Genomic DNA, 6,461 nt, shown 5'->3' with positions numbered 1-6,461 from the left:
GGTTACAGGTATGGCACCAGATATGACTGCCGGCATGCCAGGATGCTTTATCAAGCGGCTAGGCTGTCAAAGCTGGAAGACAGTGTCATCATGGTCATGGCGGCAGCTGCTGTCCGCTGGGCTTTCTCGCACTTCACCTAGTACATGTGCTTAGAGTACACAGTCACTGTAGCTGTAAGCCTGTAGGTGTACGTGTGAGCTTAGATGCCCCGACTTTGGCGTTAATTAACGGTTAAAGGATGAAGAAGGTGGCTGTTCCGAGCGTTGGATCTTGTGTGCCTGTGTGTGTGTGTGTGTGTGTGCGTGCGTGCGCGTGTGTGTGTGTGTGTGTGTGTGTGTGTGTGCGTCGGAGATAGTACTGTACAATTCAGTCTTGGGGAGATTCGACACCAACCGGGGTGCCACTGACCCGCCCACATCTGTACCGCTGGCATTGAAGCGCTCGTTCCCGCACTGCAGTATTAGTGACTGGAACTCCCTCCCCGCCGCTCTTCTGTCCCAGCCTCCCCACAGCAAGGGAATGCAAGCGTTCAAAACGAACGTTTATCGCCATCTGCGAAGCACAAACTGGCTCTGGGCAGTCGACTCGCTATGATGTTGCTCTCGTCTATCTCTATGCACCACAACTGACTCGGACAATCGACTCACCATGATCAGCCATGATGATGCTCCTCTCAGTCACAAGACTCACAACCCCTGTAACTGTTAATAGTCTCACAGCTTCTCCCGCACACTCGCTGGTGTTAACCCTTCCTTTCTGTTCACTTTGCTGACTCGTAGCTCTATCCTTTGTTTTTTGGTGCGTGTTCTTGGCCGTGATGCCGAGACCTCAGGTCGGAAGAGCCAGGAATGCCCCACCATCACTGCTGCGTCTCGGCGCAGCCCCTGCTCAATAGATGTCTCATTCGTCCTAGTCTTAGTACCATTGTCTGCCTTTGTTATCTTCGAGCTGGGAATGTGAACATAGTAAAAATATACCGAAGGATGTACTCAGAGTGCTGACAGTGCTCAACACCACAAAGGCAGAGCGTAATACACAACAGCAAACAAGCCTCGATTGTCCTTGTTGTTCTGTTGTGTAGTACAAATATACAAAATCCGAATCTGCATCTCATTTACTGGAACTTGACCAGGGTTTTTTTGCAATTCAGCTCTCCATAATGTTACTCACTGGGGGGAGTGGTACATTTCCTTATGGCAATAGTCGGTAGGCACCAGCGGATTATGCCGGCATAATTATTGGCATAATTTGGTGGTTGAAAATGTGGAGCATAATTTGGCATCCTTTCGGAGGTAGGAGCATAACTGCATGATTGTATCACAGTTCTCGTATGTAGGCGACACAATTGTGTACAATGCACCTGATCAGTGCTGGTGGTCTGCATGGTAAAGGGTTCGGAAGTCATGCAGATAGTGTTTTCAACGAAAAGCAGGGTAGAAATCATGGCAATATATTTTTGGTGCTCGAACTCGTCTTCTTCAAAGTAAGTTCTTTCTCACCCTGATACAGTACATGTAACAGAAGATGCGAGTGAATCAGCCTTTATCTGTCATATAATATTATATCAGGTATCCCCGGGGCGGACGAGCTAGTGACGGGTAGTCCGCAAAACTCCGCGTACATGATTGTTATTATTATTATTATTATTATTATTATTATTATTATTATTATATTTTTTTTTTTTTTTTTTTTGATAGGGAAGGCCTCTTTTACGGGCAAAGCAAAGCACAATCATCACCATGTATCAGTACAGTGAGTAGTTAAACCCAACACGAATGAAAAATGTGAAATGGAATAAAAACAATATTTGTAAAAAATAAATAAATTAAAATTAAAATTCAATATCGAACACGAATAAAATAAAATAAACAATATGTAAAAAATAAACAATATCGAACACGGAATTAATTCCGGAACTATCTACTCAACCAATTCATAATGCAATACCCGCACACTGCGTTATTATTATTATTATTATTATTATTATTATTATTATTATTATTATTATTATTATTATTATTATTCCGATCATCAGTGGAAATACGGAACTAAAGAGATCAAGGGAAAAACAAAGGTTAAAAATCCAAAGAAGTGTGACACATGACGGGTAACTTGTGGTAAGTTTTACAAAAAGTGAGAACTAAAATAAAGAGTAAGTGTGACAAACGGGCATGAACAGTGCAGAAACAACTCATGAACACGGGGTGCACCTGAGCGCACGTATCAAGCAGCATGTACCACTTCACATGCTGCCGGACGCAGCAAAAGCGAAGCGCCCGAAGCGGGGAAGACCACGCAAGAACCCGCTCCCTCTACCACCGACACAACCAGAGCAAGTCGAACACACGGTGCAGAGGAAGAGTGGTGGATCACTAAGCCAACCGAATGTGCCTTCTCCACCGTTGCCCTTGCCGCCACCGGAGCCACCACCAGTGCCGTTGGTGGCTGGGGTTGGGGAGGAGTCGGCAACAACAACAGTACCGCCAATCACAGACATTGAGCCCATTTCTTTGACACAGTATCCGGCTGTGCGGACACCGCAGCACCCTCCGGCGCTTGATCCGTGGGTCCAGAGACCACGGAGGTCGACCGCCAATTATTCAACCGAAATATATGCTAGGAATGGCCAAGGCCCACGCGGAGCATCGAAGGAGACCGGAAGCCGGGGGCAAAACGGAACACAATCTCGGGACGTAGATGAGGTAAGGACAGTGACACGGGACAGACGTAGGAAGGAGAACATGGATGGTATCAGACGACTGACTGGTGGTGAATATGAGTTGGGTGATGATGCGGCGGATGACGAGAATACAGATGACGACGAGGCGGATGACGGCGAGGATACAGATGACGACGAGGCGGGTAATGACGAGGCGGCGGATGAAGACGAGGCGGATGACGGTGAGACGGCTGGTGGTGATGGTGATAAAACGGACGAGGAGGAGTCAGGTGGCAGGGAAGGTGATGGAGCTGATGAGGGTGAAATTCGTAAGAAGTCAGCTGTGTATTTGCATTTGTTATCTCGTCCTGATTGTTTGAGTGTGTATGATGATTCCCACTTCTCTGTACTGTGTCGTGCCCGTTATGTCCAGCAGTTGAAGGTCCTTGAAGCTGTTTGTATTCGTACGCATAAGCCCGATTTGTGTAAGCAAAAAGAACATGTTTTAGCACTTAGGTTATTTTCGTGAGTTTGCACCCCGTGTTCATGAGTTGTTTCTGCACTGTTCATGCCCGTTTGTCACACTTACTCTTTATTTTAGTTCTCACTTTTTGTAAAACTTACCACAAGTTACCCGTCATGTGTCACACTTCTTTGGATTTTTAACCTTTGTTTTTCCCTTGATCTCTTTAGTTCCGTATTTCCACTGATGATCGGAACGTGAAAATCGATTATTATTATTATTTTTTTTTTTTTTTTTTTTTTTTAATGGAGTGCAAGCCTCTTTATTATTATTATTATTATTATTATTATTATTATTATTATTATTATTATTATTATTATTATTATTATTATTATTATTATTATTATTATTATTATTATTATTATTATTATTATTATTATTATTATTATTATTATTATTATTATTATTATTATTATTATTATTATTATTATTATTATTATTATTATTATTATTATTATTATTATTATTATTATTATTATTATTATTATTATTATTATTATTATTATTATTATTATTATTATTATTATTATTATTATATCATAGCTCAGTGGTTAGAGCATCGCTGGCTACAAGCGAGGGTCCCTGGTTCGAGTCCTGGTGGTGACAGTCAATTTTTTCTTCAGACTTTTCCCGTTTGTCTCTTTCCCTCAAACCAGTTCATATTTTAAGACTTGGGGCTTCCCGCGTGCTAGTTTGTACGTGAAGTGTGTGGGTTACAGTGAGGGCTGCGTCCCACCCGCCTGTGTGGATTCACAGGAAGTGTGAGTTACGAAGTCTGAAGAAAATGTTGAACGGCCTCTGCTGGGATGACGACTACACCATAGCTCAGTGGTTAGAGCATCGCTGGCTACAAGCGAGGGTCCCTGGTTCGAGTCCTGGTGGTGACAGTCAATTTTTTCTTCAGACTTTTCCCGTTTGTCTCTTTCCCTCAAACCAGTTCATATTATTATTATTATTATTATTATTATTATTATTATTATTATTATTATTATTATTATTATTATTATTATTATTATTATTATTATTGTAAAAGAGAAAAGGACATATGGATACGAGTTAAGAGTAACTCTCCATCACTGTAACATGATACTATATACAGTCAGAAAGTGCAATAACTAGGCACAAAACTGACAGAGTACTGAGACATTCGACGTCCTGACACCTAACTTCAACACATCTCCGTAGCGCTAACCGACAGCCTTCCAACTTGGAAGGTTCAAGGTTGTGGAAAGACCAAAGAGGGGAAGGCAAGCGCAACGAAAACGAGCAAAAGCTACAGTCCCAACGGAACAAAGAATGTCGATTGTTACTGGACGATGACGAGACCAGTACGATATTTGACAAAGCGGTCTAACTACAATTCGAAGCAGCAAAGCAGCACACCACCCAACTTGGGTGGGTCATAAATATCAAAGATAAGTAAAGAAAGGGAAGCTTTGCGAAAACGAATTGTACAAGCCGAAAGCCAAACTCCTACAGTACTCCTCATGCATGACATTGTGATGGACTAGTTGACTACAAAACAAGTTGTTTCACACGACGTACGTTTCGCCGTATGGTTCGTGACGGCTCATCAGGTGTGCAATTTGAAACTCGGATGTTGAGCCATAAATAAATGTAAAAGAGAAAAGGACATATGGATACGAGTTAAGAGTAACTCTCCATCACTGTAACATGATACTATATACAGTCAGAAAGTGCAATAACTAGGCACAAAACTGACAGAGTACTGAGACATTCGACGTCCTGACACCTAACTTCAACACATCTCCGTAGCGCTAACCGACAGCCTTCCAACTTGGAAGGTTCAAGGTTGTGGAAAGACCAAAGAGGGGAAGGCAAGCGCAACGAAAACGAGCAAAAGCTACAGTCCCAACGGAACAAAGAATGTCGATTGTTACTGGACGATGACGAGACCAGTACGATATTTGACAAAGCGGTCTAACTACAATTCGAAGCAGCAAAGCAGCACACCACCCAACTTGGGTGGGTCATAAATATCAAAGATAAGTAAAGAAAGGGAAGCTTTGCGAAAACGAATTGTACAAGCCGAAAGCCAAACTCCTACAGTACTCCTCATGCATGACATTGTGATGGACTAGTTGACTACAAAACAAGTTGTTTCACACGACGTACGTTTCGCCGTATTCCAAGTTGGAAGGCTGTCGGTTAGCGCTACGGAGATGTGTTGAAGTTAGGTGTCAGGACGTCGAATGTCTCAGTACTCTGTCAGTTTTGTGCCTAGTTATTGCACTTTCTGACTGTATATAGTATCATGTTACAGTGATGGAGAGTTACTCTTAACTCGTATCCATATGTCCTTTTCTCTTTTACATTTATTTATGGCTCAACATCCGAGTTTCAAATTATTATTATTATTATTATTATTATTATTATTATTATTATTATTATTATTATTATTATTATTATTATTATTATTATTATTATTATTATTATGACGACTTTATTCACTCCCAAAGCAGAAAAAGAAAGCTTGAAAGGAGGCATGAAGCACAGCACCGGGATCCATATGACCCAAGGGTGAAGCACCAATCAATGAAGATAAAAGAAAATCCTGAACCAAATTTATTATTATTATTATTATTATTATTATTATTATTATTATTATTATTATTATTAACTGGTTTTGAGGGAAAGAGACATTATTATTATTATTATTATTATTGGCCTCTGCTGGGATGACGACTACACCATAGCTCAGTGGTTAGGGCATCGCTGGCTACAAGCGAGGGTCCCTGGTTCGAGTCCTGGTGGTGGCAGTCAATTTTTTCTTCAGACTTTTCCCGTTTGTCTCTTTCCCTCAAACCAGTTAATATGTTATGACTTGGGGCTTCCCGCGTGCTAGTTTGTACGTGAAGTGTGTGGGTTACAGTGAGGGCTGCGTCCCACCCGCCTGTGTGGATTCACAGGAAGTGTGAGCTACGAAGTCTGAAGAAAATGTTGAACGGCCTCTGCTGGGATGACGACTACACCATAGCTCAGTGGTTAGGGCATCGCTGGCTACAAGCGAGGGTCCCTGGTTCGAGTCCTGGTGGTGGCAGTCAATTTTTTCTTCAGACTTTTCCCGTTTGTCTCTTTCCCTCAATTATTATTATTATTATTATTCAAAGGATCAGTCGGGGAAGTGAACTGCCTGAAAAGAGAAAAAAACGCCAGACCCACCAGGACTCGAACCTGGGACCCTGCTTGTCATGAGCAATGCTCTAACCACTGAGCTATGGGACCAGGCTGAACCTAGAAGGCGCTGACAAGTTTTT

The sequence above is a fragment of the Sycon ciliatum genome, chromosome 8 (genome assembly GCF_964019385.1).
Source record: "Sycon ciliatum chromosome 8, ocSycCili1.1, whole genome shotgun sequence".
NCBI lineage: Eukaryota > Metazoa > Porifera > Calcarea > Leucosolenida > Sycettidae > Sycon > Sycon ciliatum.
This window is presented reverse-complemented; position numbering follows the sequence as displayed.